The following is a 27851-nucleotide window of genomic DNA, read 5'->3' as shown; positions in this document are numbered from 1 at the left end:
AGTCAGTGTTTAGTGGGTCCAGAGTTTCAGATTTGCAAATATGAAGAATTCTAGACGTGTATGGTGGTGATGGCTGCATAACAATGTGAATAAATTTAATGCCACTCAACTGTGCACTCAAGAATGGGTATGATGGCAGATTTTATGTTTCAGAGCGTATTACTCCTTCTCTACATCCCTCTTTCTGACTAGGAATGTTGACTAGCATGGAAAAAAAATTGCTCATGAAGTTCTGATATCCCAGTACTTGACATTCAATCACAAAATCATCAGAGAGGTGGAGAATATCTAATGAGGTGAGTCAAAGAATCCCACCTTTCCCCAGAAGCTTCCCATCTCGGAGCTACCTGCAGGGTTTACACAGGTATTGTTTGAAACACTCCTTCTAATGCCACAAAAGATAATCTATTGGGGTTGGTGCTGTGGTGTAATGCGTAAAGCCACCACCTGCAAAGCCGGCATCCTGTATGGGTGCTGGTTTGTGGCCCTGCTGCTCCATTTCGAATCCAGTTCCTGTTAACGTGTCTGGGAAAGCAGCAGAAGATGACCCAAGTTTTAGGCCCCCTGCTACTCCCATGGGAGGCCTGGAAGAAGCTCCTGGCTTCAGAATGACACAGCTCTAGCCATCACAGCCGTTTGGAGAGAGAACCAGCAGATGAAAGATCTCTGTCCCTCCCTCTCTCTCTGTAAACTCTGCCTCTCAAATAAAAATACCTTTTTTTTTTAGGGGAAAAAAAAGCTAGTTGATTCCATAAAGATGATCTCTATATCTGGCTGACACTAAAAAGGTTTGGCTTTAATACTGCAGAACTCATTTTCTACTTTCATCATCTGCTCCACAGATTCACAAAAAATAACGGTTATTCTTTTTTGAATCATCTGGGCACCCCTAATTTATGGGAAAAGGGTGGGGAAAATTGTATCACAAGTTACTTAGGAAGGCTCAATGATATTATTTTTATAACCTGCTTTTATTAGAAAGAATGAGTTCAGGCCACATACTAATTTTAAAAGAGGAGTTTCTGAAATACAGCTGGAGGCCAAGGAGACATTTGGTACACCTTCTAGACATACAGCAGAATTCACAGATAACCCTAAGGTATTTCAGGAATGGAGATCCCCAAAGAGATCAGATTAAGCACAGGACACTCCACTTACTAGATAGTAAGACACACTCATAAGTAAGAGGTAAAATCATAATGTGTGCCTTCCATGAAAATATCCTCGATGCCAACGGCTAAAATTCTCTCTCATCACCCTTATGTTCCTACTGAACTTGCTTTGGATTTTTAGAACAGCACCCACTGCTCTCTACCTTGGATTTCTAGCTACTGACCTGTGTGTCCATTGTACCTACTAGAATGGAAGCACTGGAGGCAATGGCTGTGCTTGGTTATCTTTGTATCCTTCCAAGTCCTGAAATATTGGAAGTGCTAAATATGTGGAATTCACTTCAGTCAAAAATAAACTCAACTGCCATTCAAAAATATTGAGATTTATGGAGGAATTACTACAGACAATGCACAGGCTAGGTGCGAGGGATGTAACAATGGAACAAATAAACCCATCCAGCCTTTTAGCATCTAACAGTAAGGGTGAGTTAATATTAAACAGGAATATTAGGGGCCAGTACTGTAGCGTAGAGGGTAAAGCCGCTGCCTGCAGTACCAGCCTCCCATATAGGTGCCAGTTCGAGTCTCGGCTGCACCGCTTCCAATCCAGCTCTCTGCTATGGCCTAGGAAAGCAGTGGAAGATGGTCCAGGTCCTTGGGCCCCTGTACCCATGTGGGAGACCCTGAAGAAGCTCCTGGTTCCTGGCTTCGGATCAGCGCAGCTCCAGCCACTGCAGCCAATTGGGGAGTGAACCAGTGGATGGAAGACCTCTCCCTCTCCCCTCCCTTCTCCCTCTTCTTCTCTATCAAATAAATAAATCTTTTAAAAAAATAAACAGGAATCTTCTTTAAGAGCACAGACTTGCCAGCTGTATGATTCTAGACAAGTTATGTAACCTCCCTATACCTTACTCTTTTGAAATGGGAATGATAGTATGTACTTCATAAATTTTCTAGGATGAAATGGAAAAAAGTACATATAAAGTGCTTAGCTATTGTTACTGAATTTTACTGAATAACAGACTGATCATCATAATGTTTCTTCATGAAATCTAGTTAAAAGAATGAGTGTTTCAACCACAGCCACTTCCTGAAACAGCAGGTTAACTGTTTCAGCCCCCTGCCTGGGGACTGCAGAGCACCAAGCAACTTACCAGACAGTCCCATCCAGCCTGGAGGAGAAATGAGAAGCGAAGGAAAAGCACCAGCCTCCAGCATACAGGCACCACCAGGGAGGAAAAGCAGACAGAACAATGACAGGAGAGATGAGGAAGGCAGGAGCCAACACCCACAGAGCTTCCAGGTCAACAGAGCTTTGGTGAAGGTGGCACTGGCAGTGAGTGGCTAGAAGAGCATCCCAGGAGCCCCTCAAGCGAAGGCCTATGCCAACTGCTTCTGGCTGCATCCAAACTGTTATCTACTGTTAACGATGGAAAAACAACAAGGCATGTGTCCGGAGAAAACAGCCTGTTGTCAGAGAACAGAAAGCCTTTTATAGAGAATTTTGGTACTCAGGAGCAAACACACCACCATAGAAAATTACCCCAAGCCATCTTTTACAAAGCTTGGCATCCATTCAATAATGGATGAAGAAACCCTAACCGGCGAGGCCAAACAGATACTCCTCCCAAGGCAATTTCAGAAACAGGGGCCAAATGAGACCATCAAGTCCTGTGATACAGATTTCTCAAGCCACTAGTGGAATTCACTGACAGATACGGCGACGTGAAAAGCTGAATTCACAGTCCTCTACCTGGAAGGGTCCAGGCCTCCTGCCAAAGGCTGCTCTTAAAGGCTTCATTCAAGATCAGCGAGCAAGCGAGGACTGCAATCCTGTTTAGCTCCTATACTGAGTACATTAAATTCCAAAAGCCTTGTGGAATGCCTACCACCGAAGCAGCCCACAGGCCAAAAATGCTTTTCTACATTATTTTTATTTTCATGTTGTCAAGAAAGTGTTGTGTTCTCAGCTATGAAATGGAAGCTTTAAACGTAATGTTGATAGAAACCAATGCAACCACCAAATTCCAGTTCTCCCCAAGCTTCTCTGTTTCTAGAGCCTTAAAACTGAACATTGCACAGTCTTTGAAAGACATGTTTACAGAAAGGGTGTAATGACATGGGACATTTTATATAATGTTAAGTCAAAAAGATACAGAATTATGCATGTGGAAAAATAATTATATGTGCAGTATGATCTCAACCAGTTAAAAATGTATGGCAAAAGGACTGAAAGTAAACATTAAAAACAAAATGTTAACAGTGGTTGCTCCAGGGTGATTCAATTATTGATGCTTTTTTTTCAACCTTCCACTGTTTCAGCAAACTAGCTATTTTTATAATCAGAAAAAATTGTTTTAAGAAAATAAGGCACATTGATGTAGCTAAAAATGATAGCCTACCTCTTCACATTACTGATGTCTTTCTAGAAGGTCCAATTTGATTTGCAACACCTGCTAACTAGAAATCACATGTAGCTTTCATCTATGTGTCATTATATTTCCTTTTCCAAGTCATTAGTAAGAACATTAAGAACATCAGATGTAAAATGAATCATGAGGGTAACTGGCAAGACACCACCCATATAGAATGTTCTCTGTTACTTATAGTTACTCATCATAAGTTCATACTGCCAATGACTAAGTAGATGATGTAAAGTCATTTCCAATAAATATTGCTGCAAGAAAGTATTAAGGCATTTTAGCAAATGTTTTCAAAGTCAAAAAACATATTCACCGCTCTTCTAATTAAGTGCACGAATTCCTCATTCACACATCTGAGAGACAAAAAAAAACTGACAACTTCGCTTTGTAGTTCTTCATGTATGATCAGTATATACAGGTTTCTCATTTCCAGTTCCAGTATTTCAAAAAATATTAATTTAAAGGTGAGATTCATTTGCATAGAGTCCTTACTTTATTTTTTTTAAAGATTTTATTTGAGAGGTAGAGTTACAGACTGTGAGAGGGAGAAACAGAAAGGTCTTCCTTCCGTTCGTTCACTCCCCAAATGGCCACAATGGCCAGAGCTGCGCTGATCCAAATCCAGGAGCCAGGAGCTTCTTCCGGGTCTCCCATGCAGGTGCAGGGGCCCAAGGACTTGGGTTATCTTCTACTACTATCCCAGGCCATAGCAGAGAGCTGGATTGGAAGTGGAGCAGCCTGGACTAGAACCGGTGCTCACATGGGATGCCAGCGCCACAGGCAGAGGATTAACCTACTGCACCACAGAGCCAGCCCCGAGTCCTTACTTTTTTTCTTTAAACTTTTATTTAATGAATATAAATTTCCAAAGTACAGCTTATGGATTACAATGGCTTCCCCCCCCCCCCCAATAACTTCTCTCCCACCCGCAACCCTCCCCTTTCCCGCTCCCTCTCCCCTTCCATTCACATCAAGATTCATTTTCAATTCTCTTTATATACAGATGATCAGTTTAGTATATATTAAGTAAAGATTTCAACAGTTTGCCCCCACATAGCAACACAAAGTGAAAAACACTGTTGGAGTACTGGTTATAGCATTAAATCACAATGTACAGCACATTAAGGCCGAGTCCTTACTTTAGCTGTTCTCAGTTTTCCAAAAGTTCTGGAGTTCTTCACAAGCAAAAACTCAGATTGAACTATTACAGTTTCTCAAATGGGAATAAAAACAAGTGTGATGAAAACCAAGCTCCCCAAATTTCAGGTGCCATGTTTTCCCTGCTACTCAGAATTATTTACTAAAGTGAATCAATTTTTAAATTATCCAGACTTCACAAATGTTTTCTTCATTTCACAGATATTTGGCAAACATCTCCTCTTGGTGTGAACATACTCTGATTTTGCTAACTTTTAAAAAAATCAAGACTGACTTCTTAAAATGTGATTCAAGGTCGAAGTGAGGACAGATTGAGTATATATACTCCCCCCTCAACCCGAGTATATACACTTTTAAAGAGGAACCTTTTTGTAGAGTAATTTCTGGTCTGTGCTCAGTTGTCATTCATATTCACTCATTCTTTCATTCATTTTAACTTCAGTTTAATAGCAAGTCTCAAGAGGAAGAAAGCCCTCTTAAGGCTGTGTAGTGTCTTTACAATGCCTGTATCTTAGGCATCTCAGATCCTTACCATATGATCAAATGGCAAGTCTTTCATTACTCATTTTGCATGCTCTAATTTTCCTGTACTAAAATATTTTCCCATTCTCCTCTCCTTTCTCTGTAACATATACAAAGACATCAAACCACACAAAATATAGAGTATAAAAACCCTTATATGTTAGCTTTTGAAAGGTATAGTTTGGTGTTTTAGACCGAGTAGGGAAGACAGTGTGCACAGTTTTTTTAAAAAAAATCTCCAACTGATACATTTTCAGTCCTGAGAAATTCCTTGTCCGTTCCTATCACAATAGAGAACGTTCATTTCAATGCTCTCCACTGGTAAATGCCCGAAGAGAGTAGCAATTCTTCTTTGTGCTTCCCACAAAGACTTGCTACAGGCTCTGCATAGGGAGAACAATACAGAATCACAGAAGATGGTGACAGGGGAAGACAAAGACCAGGAATGGTACTTCTGAAATTGATAACCCATTCTCTACTCTTGAGTTATTATATTTCATCTGTTGCAAACAGATGGGTTTTGGATGGTTATCTACTCAAGTTTACAGGAACTATCAGTGAAAGATTTCCACATCCTCTCACCCACAGGTCAAAGAATTAATCAGCCCTTGGTACTGACTACTTTTCCTTTATTCCCAATCTTACAACCACATCCCAAGTTAAACAGGCCTCCCTTTCTTCAACTGTCAGTGGGGCAGAGAAAAGTCAACAGTTAAACCTCCCATAATGCTTCACTTCCTCATGGACTCTGTCCAGCTATCTCTATGTACTGCGATGACCATCATTTTTACACAACTCCTGATTTCTAGTATCTTGACCATCATCATTCATATGCCTCTTAGGATATTCCCATCTCTTTCTAGCCATTCAATTTCATGACAAGATGTACAACTCACAACAGAATCCACACTTCCTCTAGAGTGGGACTACACACAAACACTGCTCGATGGCCCACAGAGAGTTCTATTACTTGGAAATTCAGAGGTCCCTTCCTGACCCACCCATACCTCTTCTGGCCTTTCATTCATTTTCTGAAGGCCAATCTTCATCTCTGATCCGAGACCACGTCTCCCCTTTCCTACCTAGTCATCTGGGACTGAAGGCCAGATAGATCTGGAGTTGTTTGAACTCCTGGGCACTAACCACAAACACTGTACCGAAACATCAGCAGTCTCATCAACCTTCACTGGAAGACATGGTAAGATTGTCCACTGACTTCGTTCTGCTCCTCTCTTTGTTGCACAAGGGGAATATGATATGTACTGCTTGGGCAGATGACTTCCATGTGTGCCCGGGCATGGACTTTCCAGGTGCCCATTGTTTCAGCCTCTTCTGAACCCAAACCAACAATATTTGTATTCCCATTGCTTGAGAAAAAATCCTAAATCACGAATCAGTCTACTGTCTCTGTTTCTTACAATGTCTGAATGTGAAGTGGACTTTGGGACTGGAAGCAAAAGCAATCAAATAGACAATCAGACATACAGGACCCAGGTGTCTATCCCTCCCCCATTCAGTAGACAGAGTACCAAGAGGACAAATGGGTACTGCTTACATTACCACTTCACTTCTTATCAGCTTTGTTAATAGTCTAGGGCAGATACCCAAGAAGTTTCAGACAAGCTGCTTCTAGTGGAGAGAGAAAATGAGCGACTCAACTAAGAAGTCACAATAAAAAGAACATACTGAGCAAATGCAACCCAAACAAACGGAGCAAAACACATTAAAATCACTGGTGGGTAAAAATGCTTAGCAAGTGAAAGAAAAAGGAAAATGAAGTCGAAATTCATCTTTACCACTTCTAGCTTCCTCATCTTAAAAGAGTAAAACAGAAATACAACTTCTAAGAGCTACAGACCTTGGGTCCGGCGCTGTGGCATAGTAGATAAAGCTGCTACGTGCAGTGCTGGCATCCCATATGGGCACCAGTTCGAGACCCAGTTGCTCCACTTCCGATCCAGCTCTCTGTGTGGCCTGGGAAAGCAGTAGAGGATGGCCCAAGTCCTTGGGCCCCTGAACCCCTGTGGCAGATCCAGAAGAAGCTCCTGTCTCCTGGCTTCAGATCGGCGCAGCTCCGGCCGTTGCGGCCAATTGGGGAGTGAACCAGCGGATGGAAGATCTCTCTCTCTCTCTGCCTCTCCTTTTCTCTCTGTGTAACTCTTTCAAATAAATAAATAAATCTTTTAAAAAGAGCGAGAAAGATACAGAACTCAATTTTCTGCTTTCACTTTTTCAAACCCTGCCTATCTGATTCCTAAGAGTTCAAGGACAGGTTTAATTGAGGGGACATTTCCAAGTCATAGGCTCATAGGCTATATGTGATACTGTGTAATGGCCTTTTGATGAAAAAGTTTCTTTCAGGGTAATTCCAACAAACTTTTAATTTGTGAACTGTTCATTTTACAGCTCAAGATAAGAGAGAGAAAAATCCCTATTAGAAGCATAAGTGGAGCTTATTGTATTTCTGCTTTCACTTGTTTCTAGATCATTTATAGTATATACATATTGTTGGCCTCCAACATTATAGGTCTGACCACTCTTTTTTTTTTTTAAAGATTTATTTATTTATTTATCTTTTTTTTTTTTTGACTGGCAGAGTGGATAGTGAGAGAGAGTGAGAGACAGAGAGAAAGGCTTTCCTTTTTGCTGTTGGTTCACCCTCCAATGGCCGTCGTGGCCGGCGTATCATGCTGATCCGAAGCCAGGAGCCAGGTGCTTCTCCTGGTCTCTCATGCGGGTGCTGGGCCCAAGGACTTGGGTTATCCTTCACTGCCTTCCCGGGCCACAGCAGAGAGCTGGCCTGGAAGAGGGGCAACCAGGACAGAACCAGCGCCCCGACTGGGACTAGAACCCGGTGTGCCGGTGCTGCAGGCGGAGGACTAGCCTATTGAGCTGTGGTGCCTGCCCATTTATTTATTTGAAAGGCAGAGTTACAGCAAGGCAGAGACAGAGAGAGGGGGAGAGAGAGGGGAAGAGAGAAGGGAGGGGGGGAGGGAGGGAGGGAGGGAGGGAGGGAGGTCTTTGATCTGATGGTTCACTCCCCAATTGGCCACAATGGCTGGAGCTGTGCCGATCTGAAGCCAGGAGCTTCTTCCGGGTCTCCCCACATGGGTGCAGGGGGCCAAGGACTTGGGCCATCATCCACTGCTTTCTCAGGCCATAGCAGAGAGAACTGGATTGGAAGTGGAGCAGCTAGGATTCAAACCGGCGTCCATATGGGATGCTGGCACAGCAAGCATCCCCCTCAAGTACTCTGAAATGACCTCCAACATCACAGATTACTACAGAACAAATTGCTGACTGATCTCTGTGATCTAAACTTTAAGTGTAAGAAAAGACATCACTATGCTGGGAAGCTGGATAGTTTATTTTAAAGTTGCCACTTTTCATACAACATTAAAACTCATTCCACTCCACTGAAACTCAATGGGCTAGAATATTATTTTATAACTAGTAATAAGATCAGAGAGAAAAAAAAACAAGTACAAAAGCATGGTAATTTTAATGGCCACTCAGAAAACTTCAAAACATTAAATTTCATGAGCCAAATGCATCTAAAATCTCCAGGATATAAGATTATGCAATAATTAGTAATATCAGTAAAGAAGAAAAGATGACCATAATACTTAGACACACTTCAGTCTGCCCCACTGAAGAATAGCAATTAAATCCAATAGATGACTCAGCAAAGAATTTATCAAGGGAAGGACTTCATTTCCTACCCTCAAGGAATTCCAGAATAGAAGACAGGAGAGAAAAATCAATCATAAAACTAGCTTCCCCCACTATGTAAGACAAATGAAGTGCTATCACTTAGAATTCATAATAGCCCAAAGCAAAAATTCATCTTTTCTCAAGAGAACCCTTTTGAGTCCACCCTCTGACTACAGATTTAAATCACTGGGTGGGGCTATGTGAAAAGCAGCAGTCATCCTCACTAGTAAACGTCTGTCCCAAGTCAACCAACCACCTGGAGCCTCTACTCATTTCCTATCTGGGGCTGTGGGAACAGCGGGAGTGAGCTCCTCCTAGTAAATCATAATCACTTGGGATTGTGCAACTGATCCGCTAGTTAATGGGGATGCCCAGACAAAGACCTTTCCCACAATTTTAAGATGAAAAGAAGAATATCCTTCCCCCTAAGTGATAAGCAACATGAACACACTAATTCCAACTGCAGTGAGTTACCACATAACACACATCAGGATAGCTACTACCCAACAAAACAGAAAACAGCAAGTGTTGGTGAGGATGCATCAAAATTGGAACCCTTGTGCACTGCTGCTGGGAATACAAAATGGCTCAGACCTGGTAGAAACCAGTATGGTGTTGAAAAAAAAAAAAAGGAGAATTAGAATGACCATAGATCTAGCAATTCCACTTCTGGGGATATAAACACAACCATGAAAAGCAAGGGCTCAATCAGGTATTGCCATGTCAATGTTCACTGCAGCATCATTCACAACAGCTAGAAGGTGGAAACAAGTATCTATCAACAGATGAATAAACAAAATGTGGCACATATGCAGGAATGTTATTCAGCTTCAGAAAGAGAGGAAAGTAAGTCCCATGCTACAATATGAAAGAACCTTGATGACATTATGCTAAGCACAATAAGCCACTCACAAAAGGCCAAATAGTATAAGGTTCCTCATATATGAAGTACCTTGTCAAATTCAGAGGTAGAATAGAGAATGGCAGTAGCCAGGGCCTTGGGGAAGGATTATATAAGGGAAGTCACTATTTGATGGGTTTGGAGTCTCAGTTTTGCAAGATCAAAACGTTCCAGATATGGACAGTGATGATGGTTACACAATATGTGACTGTACTTAATGCTACCGAACTGCACATTTAAAAATTGCTAAGATGGTAAATTTGATGTTATGGATATTTTACTACAATTAGAAAAAAAAAAAACAAGGCTACGTTTCTAGAAGAGTACATAGATGGTATTTCTGGGGGATTTCCACTAGGAAGTAAAGCCAAGTATATAGGATTAACAAAGTCTTTTGTTCTGTTGGAATTTTTTCTTTTACCATACACTTGGATTATTTTCATTCAAAACAAAACCAATCAGAATTAAGTCAGCCTTTAGCCTGGAAATTCCTCTTTTAAAAATTCAGCCTGAGAATATAATCAGAAAAGACACAATGATACACATACAAGAACACTGTCTTTAATATTAAAAATGTGGACACACCCTAAATACTTATCAGGTAGCAACTGGTGTTGCATCACTATGATAGCTGGAGATGATACCATGTGGCTACAAGACAGAAAAAGGGGTCCGTAACATGCTACGATTTAAAACCAGGCAACATTTAACAGTATTCCATTACTGTACGAACAGGGTGTGCTACATGCATATTCAGGCTCAGGAAAAAAACATCTGGAAGAATTCATAGAAAATATTATTGTAACTGTTCCTGGATAATGAGATTGGGACAATTTCTATTTCTCTCTTTGTATTCTTTAACTATGAGTTTTTATTGCTAATAATTATTGCAAGCTTTTTTTTTTCTTTTTGGCATGAGAGAAGTAACAGTGCTACTTCCTTGATGACAAAACAAAGGCAGGATTCAGGAGCGCTCACCAGTGTAACAAAGGCCCCCCAGCGGCTACCTCCCCCACCATGTCTAGGTCCCCACCTGAGAGGTCCAGAAGCCGCACATGCTTTCACTCACTTCCCCAGGGAAGAGTCAGCATCTGGATTTTGCATGCAAATACCTAATTTTGATTTCTGCTCATTAGAACTCCAAATGGTGACGTCTAATAATAAGAACTGGGAATTTCAGATGTGGTCCCCTAGGAAAATCCTCTCAAGCCACTACAGATCAACATATTTCTGTTCTAGCGTATGTGTGTCTGTACTCCTGTCCTGGCAGAGGTCTTCAAAATGTTTATGGAAAAAAATGAAAAGAGCTTATTCTGTTACACATTTTTTTTGAAATCCATGTAGTTTTTTTTCCATAATATGCGTTTTACGCGAACTTCAGTGTACATGGATTCCAATTATTTTTGGACCAAAATTAAGTTATCTTTTAATCCCATTTTCCATAAATGTTTTAAAGTCCCTTCATACATCTGCCTTGGTCATCCTTCTAGACAAGTAACAAATGCTGTTTAAAAACCTTTCAAGTAATTCTCGTATTTGTAAAAGAAGTAAAATGCTATATTTCCTTTCTATAATTTTGAAAATATTATAGGTTAAAGCCAACTAAAAAAAGACATAAAGGGATCTATTTTACAAATCTCATCAACTCTCCCCTTAAAAGTTGTTTCCCACAACAGAGCGGGGTATGGAAAACACATGACACATTGTAAGCCATACTTACCCTGTGCTTCATTGAGGGAATTTTCTTTTGTGTTTGGAAAATGACAGACTTCTGCTTTTCAATAGACAAGCAGGAACAACTCACAGAGAGAAACAAGACCACCTACTACTAGCAAACGTCCAGAAAAATCAAATCATTTCGTGTCTTTATTTTATTCTATATATGAAAACATCAATATAAATGTTCAGTATTACAAAATCAGCCAAATATCTTTACCTCTATAACCAAAAAAGTTCACCGGCACCCAGCAGTCAGCAGTCAGCCCTCACAGCTTTTCCATTCCCAAGGAGAACTCCGGATGTCTGCGTCCCCTAGGAGGGAAATGTCCCACAGCTGGCTTGTTCTGCCTGGACACAGTCCTCTCTCCTAAACTAACCTGAAAAGCAAGCTGGATTTGTTTATGGCGCAAACATCTGTAATTGCTAAACAGCTCCATGACACCGTGTCACAGTTACTGCTTGTGCACACTGCCCATCTAAATTACTCTCCGCACTACGAACACATGAAAACCCACGACACAGAGAAATTGGAAACATCTGTAAAGATTAATGGCCAACTTGACCAAGCTGGGGGTGGGGGATTCCAACAGCTCAATAGCTGCAGTGCAACATTTCACTTTAGAAAATCATCCTTACACTTGATGGGTTCCTCCTTCGCGAAGCCAGAGCTCCCCTCTACGTGTGACCCTTAGCTGGCACACACGTCATCTTAACCCACCCGTGCAAACCCAGTACAAGTCCTACCAGCAAATGGCACAGAGAAGACACAAGTGAAGGGGACTGATTAAATCTCGAAAAGCAAGAAAACAAGTACCTCTTCTCCCATCATGCAGCCTCCTCTCTTCAGTTTGAAAAGGTCCCAAAACTACCCGGGAATCCTCCCACTTCCTTCAACAGCCAAAGGCACAGAGCCTGAGGACCCAGCCTAACCCTGAGTCATACTTGGGACCAAATGAGGAACGGAGAGAACAAAGCTCGCATTTGTTTATGGCTCAGGAAGCCGAGGCCGGTTCATGCCTTGGGTGGCTTCGCGAGAAGCCCTCCCTCGCCTACGTGGTTGTGGCTGCCGGAATCCAGGCGGCCCCCTGGGCACACAGGTGTGACCATTCGGACAAGCAGCACACTGAGGACATGTTTAGCTGGCAGCGCCCAGTGAGCACTTCTGTTCAAAAACACCAGAGAGGAAAGAAAAAGCCCACTATCTTTCAACAGATCATATGACTGGGGAGTGAGGGCTACTCAGAATACGGTCTGTATATGAAATAGCAATTGTGAAAACGCTTGCATTTTAAAAAAATAAAATTAGCTGTACGGCACAAAAATTACTCATAAAAAACACACACAAATAAGGAAAAACAGCCGTGGCCTCATGGGAACGCTTCCCCTAGGAAAATTACAGCAAGACTGTAGCCCCGGCATCACCGCTGTCCTAGCAGACTGCAATGAAGCGCTTACACAGGAATTTTGCTTTTTCCCCCAAATGAGATATCACTTTCATTATTACTTCAGTGAATTCAGAGCCCAGTGCTTCAGAGTTCAAAATGCTAAAGCCAGAGGATCTGAGATCAGTATCCTAGTTGGGCCATTTCCAGCTATGGGATCCAGAGCAACTTATTTAACCTTTGTCCACCTCAGTTTCTTAATCAGAAGAAAAAAAATGAGGATAATGGCACCAACCCACAATACTGCTGAGATGATTAAATAACACCTGTGAAGTGGGTATCATATTAGCCACTATTACACTATTAAAAGTCAGGACTTGGGGCCAGTGTCATGGCGCAAAGGGTAAAGCCACCGCCTGCAGTGCTGGCACCCCATATGGGCACTGGTTTGATTCCCAGCTGCTCCACTTCTGATCCAGCTCTCTGCTGTGGCCTGGGAAAGCAGTGGAAGATGGCCCAAGTCCTTGGCCCCTGCACCCACGCAGGAGACCCAGAAGAAGCTCCTGGCTCCTGACCGGTTCAGCTCTGGCCGTTGTGGCCATTTGGGGAGAGAACCAGTGCATCAAAGACTTCTCTTTCTGCCTCTGCCTCTTACTGCAACTCTGTTAAATAAATCAAATAAATCTTAAAAAAGGTCAGGATTTGAAAATCAGGATGCCAAGGGAACAATATCCTCATCTTACCACATTTCTCATATACTGAGACTGTGACAACCTGTTTCAGTTAATTACTATGGTTAATATTTAAATTTTTTAATTAAGGTAACTTAAAAATCACTTATTCAGCACGGGGTCCAACTCTGGAGGGAGCTTTGAAGAGGACGTTGTCTCAGTCTTCAAGATATTTACAATCTGCTAGGGTAAATAAAATACATCTGTTGATATGATCACACACAAAAAACAAATGTGGAAGCTGTCACAAGATGGCGAAGAAAAATGTGCCATCAATGCTATGGAATTAGTATTCTGAATTCAGACAACACTTTTTCAAAACCACCTTGTAAAAACATAATTAGGTTTTGGGAGAATAGACAAACCTATGCAGAGGGATACCAAATGATTTATTTGGCTACTCCTTCCTCAAGGAGGTCAAATGTAACTTCCCACTCCATAAGGGTGGAGTGCATAGAATGACCTCTTTCCAGAGTCAAGAGAAAACACAAAACAGCTGTGCGGCGAAGAAACCTCAGGCTACCCCAGCCAGAGGGACACCAACAATGACAGGCCTTCTGCACCGTATTTACCTCGACATGTGATGAGAACAGCATGTCAGCTCTGGTTTTCTTGCTAAAAACTTAGCACTGAAGTCTAATCATGAGAACGACTTCAGACTTCATTTGTAGAATGCCTGTTTATGGGCATTCTACAAAACTCAAAATGGCCAAGGCCATCAAAAACAAGACAAGTTGGGGTAGGCATTTGGCACAGCAGTTAAGACACCACTTGGGATGCTCACATCCCATTTGGAGAGCCTGGGTTCCAGGCCCAGCACTACCTCTGATTCCAGCTTCCTGCTAATACACACCCAGGGAGGCAGCAGGTGATGGCCCAAGTACTTGGTTCCCTGCCACCCAACTAGGAGATCCTGATGGAGTTCAAAGTTCTTGGATTTTGCTTGGCATCGCCCTGGTTGTTCCAGGTATCTCTCTCTCTCTCTTCCCCTCCCTCCCTTCCTCCATGTGTGTGTGTGTGTGTGTGTCCGTCTGTCTGTCTTAGCCACTCTGGGTCCCAAATAAAGCAAAAATAAATAAAATTTAAAAGAAAAGTCTGAGATCCAAGAAGGGCAAAAGGAGGCAGGAAACTAAATGCTGTGAAGGATCTCAGATGCGATTCTGGAACAGAAAAAGGACACTGGCGAAAAACTAAGGAAATGTGAGTAAAGTGTGGATGTTATTTAATAATATGTTGATATTGGTTCATTAATTTTGACGACTATACCATATTAATATACGATGTCAACAATAGAGGAAACCAGGCATGAGGTATGTAGAAATTCTATCATCGTTACAACTTTTCTATAAATCTAGAACTACTCTAAAACAAAAATTTAATTACAAACTAGAAAGATAAAAACTGTGGAATGTATATGTAAACAAATAAATGTGAATGTGTGATTTACAGGTATATGTGATTATGTCCAGGTTTGTCTGTATGCAAATATATCTAACAGTGCCCTCTCAAATTAATTTTTTTTTTGACAGGCAGAGTGGATAGTGAGAGAGAGAGACAGAGAAAGGTCTTCCTTTTTGCCGTTTGTTCACCCTCCAATGGCTGCTGCAGCCAGCGTGCTGTGGCTGGCGCATTGTGCTGATCCGAAGCCAGGAGCCAGGTGCTTCTCCTGGTCTCCCATGCGGGTGCTGGGCCCAAGGACTTGGGCCATCCTCCACTGCCTTCCCGGGCCACAGCAGAGAGCTCGACTGGAAGAGGGGCAACCGGGATAGAATCCGGCGCCCCAACTGGGACTAGAACCTGGTGTGCTGGCGCTGCAAGGTGGAGGATTAGCCTGTTAAGCCACGGCGCCGGCCTCAAATTAATTTTTAAGAATTGTCTTGGGGGACCAGTGCTGTGGCGCAGCAGGTTAAAGCCCTGGCATCCCATATGGGCACCGGTTCAAGTCCCGGCTGCTCCACTTCCAATCCAGCTCTCTGCTATGGCCTGGGAAAGCAGTAGAAGATGGCCCAAGTCCTTGGGCCCCTGCACCCATGTGGGAGACCGGGAGGAAGCACCTGGCTCCCGGCTTTGGCGCAGCTCCGTTGCGGCCATCTGGGGAGTGGGGAGTGAACCAATGGATGGAAGACCTCTCTCTATCTCTGCCTCTCCTTCACTCTCTGTGTAACTCTGGCTTTCAAATAAATCTCAAAAAAAAAAAAAAATTATCTCGGAGGCTGGCGCTATGACATAGTAGGCTAAGTCTCTACCTGCGATGCTGGCATCCCATATGGATGACAGTTCGAGTCCTGGCTGCTCTAGTTCCGATCCAGCTATCTGCTATGGCCTGGGAAAGCAATGGAAGAAGGCCCAAGTGATTTGGCCCCTGCACCCATGCGGGAGACCCGGAAGAATCTCCTGGCTCCTGGCTTCGGATCAGCCCAGCTCTGGCCGCTGTGGCTATTTGGGGAGTGAACCAGCGGATGGGAGACCTTTGTCTCTGTCTCTGCCTCTGTTACTCAACCTCTCAAATACATACATAAAATCTTAAAAAGAAAAGGAACTGTCTCTATATCTTTAGCCTAGCTAACAACAAAGATAATAGAATGCTGACTCCTAGGTTTTTGATTCCCCAAACACACAAATTTTCTTGGAAAGGAAACTTGGCTCTTCTTTGATTTCTGCTGCCAGCAAAGGCAACGGCGGAGGCCCAGCTTAAAGAGTATGCATGAGGTGGGCCCATCTGCCCCTTTCCAAGAGCTACTAGAACTTCCTGGTGCCTCGCCAATTAGTCATCAACCACAAAGCCCTGGGGCTGGCATCTCTCCCAGCCACTTCCTCTCCTATCTCCATTCCATGTTCCTTGGAATCGCCTCCATTACCTCCCTCAAGTGCAAATCTGCTTGGGATGCTGCCCATTTGAACTTCTTCAGCAGTTCACTAGCCCACCAAGAAGTATGGCTTGTAAGTAGTCAGCAGAGTCCTGCCCACCTTCACCACTGCCAACACACTCTCCCCCGCCTCCACAGAAATATGCTCTCTCCTTGTCCACACACTGCCCGGACCAGGAAGCCCCACCGTCCATTAGTATTGCCCCATTACAGCTTTTCTTAAAAAGATCTCCAGGATACCCCAGCCTTGCCTTCTCAACCTCCAGAAAGGTCAGTAGCTCCCTCTATACGCACTGCTGCTTTGCCATTACTTGTCTCTTGCATTATAATGACTTTTCCACATACCCATTTCTCTCTGCTGTAGAAACAATCCAAATTATTAAATGAGAGGCAGGCCTGTATATGATAGTTGCTGCAAGGTATGAGTTGGGGAGACGTTAATTCTTCCAATTAACTACAGCAGACCCATCCTATCCCAAATAAGTTTCCAGGTAAAAATTAGTTTTCATTATACAAATATAGTATGCAGACATGCCATCTCGTCAATCCCTTCCCAAATAGATAATCACCTTTATGTCATTGATATAGAACTCCCAGAGCTATCACTGCTGATCTATGACATTCAATAAAGCCTCAGTGACTGAATGAATGAGCTAATTAAGGAAAAATGGAAGAGTGAATCTGTAGACCACAAACACACCCCAAACCGATGAGTCTTCCTTTACAATTCTACTGAGATCAGGACAAAACACTATCTTCATTCATCCAGTTCACAAATATTTATTGAAGGCCAACTACAGCTTAACAACTATTATAAATACAATGGTGACTAACACAGACAAGATCTCAAATTATGGCACTTCTTTCTAGTGGCTGACATTTAAGATTCAGTAATGGGAAACAAACAGCTACTACTGCAATAGCAAAATTCAATTGTATGCCTCAGAATGTGAAATTCTCCATAATGAAATACTGAACTGATTCTGAAAATAGAAGTGCCATACTTGGGTCCTCTTTCTGTTCCAATGACAAGACAGCAATAAAAACAACTACCTGCTATGGTGTGAACACATGCTCCTGGAAGTCAGGGGGTTGGCCTCGAAGTCTTAGTTAATGGTTCTAAAAGGGGGTTCAGAAGTAGGGCCTTTGAGAAGTGACTGGATGGGATTAAGACATTAGGGTGGAGGCCCCATGATTAAACCCAATGGCTTTATAAGAGAAAAGCATCCCTGCCTTTGCCTATGGGAAGCTCTGCATCACCTTGAGACAATACTAGCAATAACTCCACCACTAGAAACCAAACCAATGGGGACACAGAATCTTGGACGGTGAACCTTCAGAACTGCGAGCTGAAATAAAACTTTCTCCTTATAAAGGTAAGTGCATCAGCTATTTCATTCAAGTAATTAAAAACTGCCAGATACACTAGAATTAACCAAGTGATTATCATATGCCAGGCACTTTTCTATCTCTTACATGTTATTTTATCCTCACAATAACCCAGTGTGGCAGACTTTATTATTATTCTAATTTTATCGATTAGGAATTTAAAACTTAGTGAAGTAACTTATCCCACCTAGAGGTAGCACTGGGATTTGAACCTGGGCTGTTAGGCCTGCATTTCTTGATAACCCCTATACTAGTAAAAACACAATTTTAACAACTTCCAGTAACGTGATTCTTGGCAGCAATCTAGTTGCAATTAAGTATTCCTTAGAAAATATACTGGGTTATTTTACATACATTTAAAGATCTATATACATTTAAAGATTTATATATAGGTTGGTGTAATGGTACATGAGGTTTTCAGCCACAGTTTGCATAACAACATTGGCATTGCACACTGGAGTGAGAATTTGAGTCCTGGCTGCTCTGCTTCTAATCTAGCTCCTTGCCAGTGTGTTTAGGAAGGCAGAAGATAGCCCATGTGCGAGACTAAGATGGAGTTTCTGGTTCCTATAGCCATCTGGGGACTGAGCCAGCAGATGGAACATCTTCCTTCCTCCTCCCCTCACCTTGTCTTGAGCAACAGGGAGGGAGACACAGTGAGAGATTTTCCATCCACTGGTTCACTCCACAAAGGACCGCAACAACCAGGTCTGGGCCAGGCTGAAGCTAGGAGCCATGGAGTTTATACTGGTCTCCCGCATGGGTGGCAGGGGTCCAAGCACTTGGGACAGCTCCTGCTGCCTAAATTCGCACATTAGCAGGGAGCCGGATTGGAAGTGGAGCAGCCAGGAATCACAGGCAGCAGCTAAACTCACTATACCACAATGCTGACCCCAAGGCTATTATATATTTTATGGGGAACCAGAGGAAGATAGGAGGTTGGAGGTTCCAAATACGAAATAAGATGGGGGACGGTGCTGTGGCATAGTGGGTAAAGCTGCAGCCTGAAGTGCCGGCATCCCATATGGATGCCAGTTCGAGTCCTTGGTGCTCCACTTCCAATACAGCTCTCTGCTATGGCCTGGGAAAGTAGTGGAAGATGGCCCAAGTCCTTGGCCACCGCACCCTTGTGGGAGACCTAGAGGAGGCTCCTGGCTTCGGATCAGTGCAGCTCTGGCCATTGTAATTAAAAACTGCCAGATACACTAGCATTAACCAAGTGGTTATTATATGCCAGGCACTTTTCTATCTCTTACATGTTATTTTATCCTCACAATAACCCAACTGGGGAGTGAACCAGCAGATTGAAGACCTCTCTCTCTCTCTGCCTCCCCTTCTCTGACTTTCAAATAAATAAATAAATCTTTTTTTAAAAAAAGAAGACAGAAATGTTAATCACTGTGATTGCTATAAACTATATAAATATCTTGAAATACCACAGTGTACCCCATAAGGATGTATAACTACTGCCTGGTAATACGAAAAGTATGGGAACTTCTTGTGAAATCTTAAAAACATGAACTAAAAGGACTGACAACAAGAAAATACACTAGGGTGAGCATTTTAGAAAGTATGAGGATACTTCAAAATCTTTATGGGAACAGGTATTTGGCCTGGTGGTTAAGACCGCATTTGGGATACCTGTATCTCAGGTTGGAATACCTGGGTTCTGTTCCTGATACTAGCTTTCTGCTCACATGCTACCGTAGGAAGTAGCAGGTGGTGTCTCCAGTGGTTGGGTCCCTGCTACCCACATGGAAGACCCATGGGAGCTTGTACTCTCTCTCCATCTCTCCCCCAACTCACCCTTTCTACATTGCAAATAATTAAGTTTACAGAAATAAAATTAAAAAGTAAGTTCAATTCAGTGGAAAAGTTTTTGAAATTTATGTGTTGTATTTTTCCTAATACATGTTTTCCATGAACTTTTCAAAGACTCTCTGATATGCATGGATTTCAAAATTTTTGCATAGTAAACTTACCTTTTAATCGCATTTTCTAAGAATTTTGAAGTGCCTTTGTACATATTAAACACATAGAAAATACATATAGAATAGTAAACAGCACCCATTGTGTCAATGAGCAATCCTATAATACTGTTATTATTTGTGTTTACCTTTCCTAAAAACCTCTGACTTTTACTAGAATATTCTCTGGAGTGAAACAAATGAAAATCTGGGGGCTGGCGCTCTGCTGTACTGGGTTGGGCTGATGACTGGCATGCCAGCATCCCACATGGGTGCAGGCTCGACTCCCAGCTGCTCCACTTCCCATCCAGCTCTCTACTATGACTGGGAAAGCAGAAGATGGCCCAAGTTGTTGGGCCCCTGCATCCGTGTAGAAGACCGGGAGGAAGCTCCTGGCTCCTGGCTTTGATTGTCCAGCTCTGGCCATTGTGGCCATTTGGAGAGTGAAGCAGGAGATTGAAGCACTCGCGCTCTCTCTCTGCAACTCTGCCTTGCAAATAAATAAATAAATAAGTCTAAAAAATATGAAACTGCAAACATTTCATTCAGCACAGGCAACCAATGGGCATCTTTTGTTTTTAAAGATTTATTTATTTATTTGAAAGTCAGAGTTACACAGAGATAGAAGATGAGACAGAGAGAGACAGAGACAGAGAGAGAGAGAGAGAGAGAGAGAAAGGTTTTCCATCCGCTGGTTCACTCCAGTTGGCCACAATGGCCAGAGCTGGGCCAATCTGAAGCCGGGTCCCAGGAGCTTCTTCTGGTCTCCCATGCGGGTGCAGGGGCCTAAGGACTTGGGCCATCTTCCACTGCTTTCCCAGGCCATAGCAGAGAGCTGGATCGGAAGTGGAGCAGCCAGGACTTGAACCGGCGCCCATATGGGATACCGGCACTGCAGATGGTCCTTTACCCGCTATGCCACAGCACCAGCCCACAGTGGGCATTTTTTACTATCTGCTCATGAAAAAGAACAGATTTACCAACAGCTCAAAAGGTGCACTAGGTCTAGCTTTTACCCAAAGTGAAGTACATCCATTATTGTAGGGGAGTCAGATAATCACAATAGGGTTTTGACCCAGTGTGCGTCACTGGCCCAAGTATATAGGATTCGCTTCTGGAAATCCCCAGAGTTTATTCCCACTCTTCAAAGGACGGGTAACACAGCTGTCTGGGTTCTAAGAACAAAGAAAATTTTGTACATTTATTGATTTATTGATTGTCAGACTTTTGACTAAGTGTAGATGTCCACATTTTAATGTAAACTAATTATATAGCCTGATGATTTTTCACTAGAACGAATAAGACTACCTGAGATATGTATCAAAGTATTAACATTCTCTTACTGAAATTTGGCTTAAAAATGATTACTATCTCATTTATATACAATTTTAATCCTAATTCTCTAAGAAATAAAAGCAACAGTACTGCTACCATAATATAGGCATTAAGTTGGGTGACTGTCATTCTTAAATAGATTCAAGATGATGAGAGTTTAAAGAGACCTTTCAAGAAGGAGGTACCTTTCTCTGAAGAGAGGAGAGAACTTCCACTTTGACTATGACCCTATCAGAATAAGATCAAAGTTAGCGAACTCTAAAGGCTTCCATAGCCTTGGCAACTCATGACAAGAGCCTAGGAGTATCAAATTGTTAAGTCACAGGAGTCACTGTGCACTTACTCCTCATGTAGGATCTCTGTCCTTAATGTGTTATTCAATGTGAATTAATGCTATAACTAGTACTCAAACAGTATTTTACACTTTGTGTTTCTGTGTGGGTGCAAACTGTTGAAATCTTTACTTAATATATACTAAATAGATCTTCTGTATATAAAGATAATTGAAAATGAATCTTGATGTGAGTGGAATGGGAGAGGGAGCGGGAGTTGGGAGGGTTGCGGGCAGGAGGGAAGTTATGGGGGGAAAAAGCCACTGTAATCCATAAGCTGTACTTTGGAAATTTATATTTGCTAAATGAAAGTTAAAAAAAATAAAGAGACCTTTCAAGCAAAAGAGAAAAAGTCACTAACAGAAATCAGCCAAGACAAGACCATGGCAAAGGAGCTTCTTGAAGGATTTCTTTTTAGGAAATCCAGTAAGCAACAAACTTGGCAAACCATGAAGTTTCAAGATATCCTTTTTGATCAGGCAAAAAAGACTGCTTTTCCCAATAATTAATGGAATCAAGACTGTTAGTGCCTAGAGAGCCTGGGTCTGGAATAGGCTGGCACCGAAAAGCTAGCATTATTCTGTATAATGTCGAGTCAGGTTAGGGCTCAGAACTGAATTGAGTATTGTAATTTACCTACCTGTGTATAACATCCGACACTCCTTTCCCTAAATTATTGGTTCAGCGTGACCATCTGAGTGACTCATAAGAAGGGAAGGAGCCTGGAAATAAGAGGGCCAGGCTGGAGTTTCCGAAAAGTGGCCTGATAAGGAAATTTCCCTCAGTTCCAGGAGAGAGACACAGGTACCAGTTGTATTCATGAGACTATGCCCCATCCTGTGCTGCCTTGTTGCTTACCTATCTTCAGACTCCAGACTAATGACTCCCAACACTAATGCTACAGCTCTCTTCCCATCACTAGACTTCTTTATCCACCTGTCTGTTGATACCTCCACTTGATATTTTTTATTTTTTTTATTTGAGAGTTAGAATCGCAGACAGTGAGAGGGACAGAGAGAAAGGTCCTTCCTCTGTTGGTTTACTACCCAAATGGCTGCAGCGGCCAGAGCTGTGCCACTCTGAAGCCAGGAGCTTCTTCCTGGTCTCCCATGCAGGTGCAGGGGCCCAAGTACTCAGGCCATCTTCTGCTTTCCCAAGCCACAGCAGAGAGCTGGAATGGAAGAGCAGCAGCCAGGACTAGAACTGGCACCCATATGGGATGCTGGTGCCACAAGCAGTGGATCAACCCACTGCACCATGGCGCTGGCCCCTCCACTTGATATTCCTACTAGTACCCCAAAATCCAGGTAGTCTAACCAATGACCTTCCTCCCTAAGTATCTTCCCCCTCCAATGTTTTCTTTCTCTTTTTAAACTTCATATAAAGTATAAAAGTACTTCCCATTCCTTCTCCTCCTTTAGTATTTTCCTTTTAATTTTAATGATGACATATTTCTCAACTTCTTTATAAACACAAGCTTAACCTTCCACAAAATAAAGATTTCAACAAGTAGTAAGTAGAAAAAACACTGTTCTTTAAGAGTATAGACAAGGGCTATGAACAATTGTGAAACCTTAAAATGTCAATTTTGCTCATATACACTACTTTTTTTTGTACTTTGTATATTAGTTACCACAATCAAGGACAAAAATAGGATATTTGTCTTCTTGGGACTGGCTAATTTGACTAAGCATACTGGTCTCCAGTTGCATCCATTCTGTGGCAAAAGAAAGGATTCCGTTCTTTTTAGGGCTAAGTAATAGTCCATCCATTGTGTATATACATAATTTCTTTATCCAAGTATCAGCTGATACATGTCTGGGTAGATTCCATATCTTAGCTATTGTGAGTTGAGCTGTTATAAACATGAGGGAACAGATAACACTTTCATATGCTGATTTCATTTCCTTTGGGTAAATTCCCATGAATAGAATGGCAGAGTCATATGGTAGATCTATTTTGAGATTTCTGAGGACTCTCCATACCACCTTCCATAATAATTGCACTAGTTTACATCCCCACCAACAGTGTATTAAGATATCTTTTCCTCCCACATTCTCACCAGCATTTGTTATTTTTTGGTTCTTAGATGATAGCCATTCAACCTGGGGTGAGATAAAACCCCATTGTGGCTTTTATTTGCATTTCCCCGAAGGCCAGTGATCTTGAGGATCTTTTCATGTAACTGTTGGCCATTTCATCCCTTGAAAAATGTCTGTTCATATCCTTAGGCCATTTCTTAACTGGATTGCTTGTTTTGTTGTTGAGTTTCCTAAGTTCTTTTTATATCCTGGATATTAATCTTTTATCAGATGCATAATTTGCAAATAGTTTCTCTCTTCATTTTGTTGAGTGTTTCCTTTGCTGTACAGAAGCTTCCTAGCTTCATATAATCCCATACGCCTAGTTTTGCCTTTATTGCTAGCACTGCTAAGGTCTTATCCAAGAAGTTTTTGTCTATGCTAAAGTCTTGCATTGTCTCCCTTATGTTTTATTCAAGACATTTGATAGTTTCAGGGTCTTACCTTTAGATCCCTGATCCACTGTGAATTGATTTTTGTATAAGATGGAAGGTTTCATACTTGTTTTATACTTCTGCACGGAAAGATCCAGTTTTCCCAAAATCAATTGTTGAAGAGAATCTCCTTTCTTCAGGGAGAGATTTTAGCTCCTTTGTCAAAGATGAGTTGCTTACAGACGTATGGATTAATTTCTGGGGCCTGTAGTCTATACCACTGCTTGCTTTTCTTTGTTGGGAGGGTGTTCATTAATGATTCAATCTTCATTTTGATTATTGGCATGCTTAGGTTTTCTGTCTTCATGACTCAATTTTGGTAGATTATATATGCCCAGAAATCTATTCATTTCTTTTAGATTCTCCAATGTGTTGGCATATAGCTTTCTGTAGTAATTCCTTTTTATTTCTGTTGTATTCATTGAACAGCTCCCTTTTCATCTCTGATTTTATTAATTTGGGTCTTCTCCCCAACCCCTTTTTTTGTGAACTGGGCCAATAGTGTATCAATTTTATTTTTTCAACAAAAAAACCCAGCCTTCCATTTCATTTCTCTTTTGCATCATTTTTTGTTTCTATTTTATTTCTTCTCTAATTTTTATTTCATTCCTTCTACTAATTTGGGTTTTGATTGTTCTTGTTTTCTAGATCCTTGAGATGCACTGTTAATTTATGTGATGCCTTTCTAATTTCTATAAACCCCCCTCTTAACACTCCTATCACTGTATACCAAAAGTTTTGATATGTTGCGTTGCCATCTTCACTTTCTTCTAGAAATTTTTTTTATTTCTCTTTTGATTTCTTCTATGACCCACTGTTCATTCAGCAGGATGTTGCTCCATCTCCATGTGTTTGCACATTGTTTAGAATTTCTTAAGTTGTTCACTTCCAGCTTTATTCTACTGTGGTCATAAATGATACACGGTGTGAATTCAATTTTTAAAAATTTTTTGATAAGTGCTTTATGGATTAGCATATGTCTATCCTAAAGAAAGTTCCATGCACTGATGGAAATGTGTATTTTGCAGCTATGATGTTCTGTAGATATCAATTAGGTCCATTTGGTACATCATGTAGATTAGCTCTACTGTTTCTTTGCTGATTTTCTGTCTCGTTGATCTGTCCATTGATGAAAGTGGGGTGTAGAAGTCCCGCATTTTTATTGTACTTGAACCTATGTCTCACTTCAGATCCTTTAACATTTGTTTTAAATAGCCAGGTGCCCTGGCATTGGGTGCATATACATTTACTACATTCAAGGTTATTATTGATAAGGAATGACTTGGTCCTGCTGTTTTTCAACAAATATTCCTATTGTTTGTTTTGGATTTCCTCTGTACTTTTACTCAGATTTTCTGCATTCACATTCTTTCATGAAGATGACTATCTTTCTGTTTCTCTGTATGGAACATCCTTAAGTATCATTTGTAAGGCTGGATGAGTGGTGACAAATTCTTTCCATTCGTTTGTTTTGGAAGGTCTTTATCACACCTTCATTTATAAATTTGAGCTTTGCTGGGTACAGTATTCTGGGTTGGACACTTTCTTGCTTTTAAGACTTGGACTATGTCTCTCCATTCCCTCATGGCCTGTAGGGTTTCTTATGATAATTCAACTGTCAATCTAATTGGAGATTCTTTGAAGATAATTTGACATTTCTCTCGTCACATTTTAGGATCTTTCTATGTGTCGTGGCGAAGATCTTTTCTGATCACGTCTAATAGGAGTTCTATGTGCGTCCTGTACTTGGATGCCCCTATCTTTCTCCAAACTAGGGAGGCTTCCTGCTATTATATCACTGAACAGGTCTTCTAATCCATTCTCTCTTGCAACACCTTCAGGAACTCCCAAGAAACGTCTATTTGGTTGTTTGAGAGTATCCCATAAATCTTGAACACTATTTTCAGTTTTTCTAATTTCTTCTTTCTCCTCCATCTTTTTGTTGCTGTTGTTAGAATGAGATATTTCTGAAGCTACGCATCGGGAGACCCGTGGACCTGTGTCTTGCTTCAACAGTGTTTGAACGGAACAGGCCCGGGGACTCTCTCACAGCCTTCGACCGCCTTCCGACCACCTCTCCAGTCAGAAGCTCCGGGACCACCTCTTGGCCACCTCCTGCTTCTGGGACCAGCCCACCGCGCTTCTGTGGGCATCTCACCGCCGCCAACCATGGCCTCCCAGATCCGTCAGAACTACTGCCCCGAGGTGGAGGCTGCCGTCAACCACCTGGTCAATCTGCACCTGCGGGCCTCCTACACCCACCTCTCTCTGGGCTTCTATTTCGACCGAGACGATGTGGCTCTGGAGGGCGTGAGCCACTTCTTCCGAGAGTTGGTGGAGGAGAAGCGCAAGGCCGCCGAGCGGCTCCTGAAGATGCAAAACCAGCGCGGAGGCCGCGCCCTCTTCCAGGACGTGCAGAAGCCGTCCCAGGATGAGTGGGGCAAGACCCTCAACGCCATGGAAGCCATCTTGGCCCTGGAGAAGAACCTGAACCAGGCCCTCCTGGACCTTCATGCCTTGGGCTCCGCCCACATGGACCCTCACCTCTGTGACTTCCTGGAGAACCACTTCCTGGATGAGGAGGTGAAGCTCCTGACGAAGATGGGCGACCACCTGACCAACATCCGCCGCCTGAGCGGCCCCCAGGCCTCGCTGGGTGAGTACCTCTTCGAGAGGAGAGGCTCACGCTCAAGCACGACTAGGGGCGCCCGGAGCCAGCGGCGCCGCGCGTCTGCCCGCGCTCTCCTGCCAGCCCTAGGCAGCTTGTTCACAGCCCTGGACCCTCTCCCAAACCTGGGACCAAACAGAAATAAAGTTTCTTGCTGCAGCAAAAAAAATTAAAAAAAAAAAAAAGAATGGGATATTTCCAAGGATTTCTAGCTCAGATATTCTTTCTTCTGCCTCACCAAGTCTGTCGTTAAGGCTTTCCGCTGTATTTTTTATTTGACATACTGAATTCTTCATTTCTAATATTTGAGTTTTCCTGGCAAATTTTCTCATCTATGGCATGCATGGATTTCTTGAACTCATGTATTTCCTTCTCTATGTTTCTGAGTAATCTTATGAGCATTCTTTTGAATTCTTTTTTTTCAGGATTTCATTAATATCTTCATCTTCACATTCTAATACTGAAGTGTTGTGTTCCTGTTGGGGAGACATACTGTCCTCCCTGCTCATGTTTCTTATATTTCTATGTTTATTTTTAGGCATTCATCGAAATACTTGCTGGTTTTCTCTGGGGGCATTTATCTTTACAATATGCCTCCATGGCTTAGTGGAGTACCTGCTCCTTTAGTGGGTGTCTAGAGGGGTGTTCTAGGTGGGGCCAGGAAGCTCCAGCCAGTGCTTGAGAGTGGAGCAAGAGCCCAGAGTGACACCCGAGTTGGGCATGGTAAATCCCTATCCTCGATTTCTCTATCACAGGAGGGAGGAGAGTATGATCACATCCTCACCCCTTCTCTGTCAAGGTGAACCAACTGCCTGTGGAGAGCCACAGTGGCTACACACCCCAAGCCCGCAGGCACATGAACTGCCCAAAGGATCTGTGTGAGCGCAAAACCCTCTGCAATGACCCACTCCAGGCACTCAGGGAACTCTATGAGCCTCTGAAGGCAGACATACTGATTGCCCAAAGACTCGGCTATACCCCACGCCCTGTGGCACAGCCATAGAATTCCCAGTCATGATGTGCAGGGCTCCTACAGTCCCAGGGAGCAGGGAATCCACTCTCGGCACTGTGAGTCTCCCATTTCCAGAGCCAGCTGCCTGCCTGATACAAGTTGGC

General features: G+C 42.5%; 1 protein-coding gene and 1 pseudogene across 3 annotated transcripts in view; one reads left to right on the top strand and one right to left on the bottom strand.

Annotated features, from left to right (window-relative positions):
* SH3KBP1 (SH3 domain containing kinase binding protein 1) overlaps positions 1-27851 on the bottom strand; it is a 384249-nt gene that overhangs the window by 135401 nt on the left and 220997 nt on the right. The window lies entirely within an intron of this gene.
* On the top strand, positions 26068-26769 carry LOC133753247 (ferritin light chain-like; annotated as a pseudogene).

Source organism: Lepus europaeus, chromosome X (assembly GCF_033115175.1).
Source record: "Lepus europaeus isolate LE1 chromosome X, mLepTim1.pri, whole genome shotgun sequence".
Classification (NCBI taxonomy): Eukaryota; Metazoa; Chordata; class Mammalia; order Lagomorpha; family Leporidae; genus Lepus; species Lepus europaeus.
The sequence above is the reverse complement of the archived record's forward strand: the minus strand, read 5'-3'. Positions and strand labels throughout refer to the sequence as shown.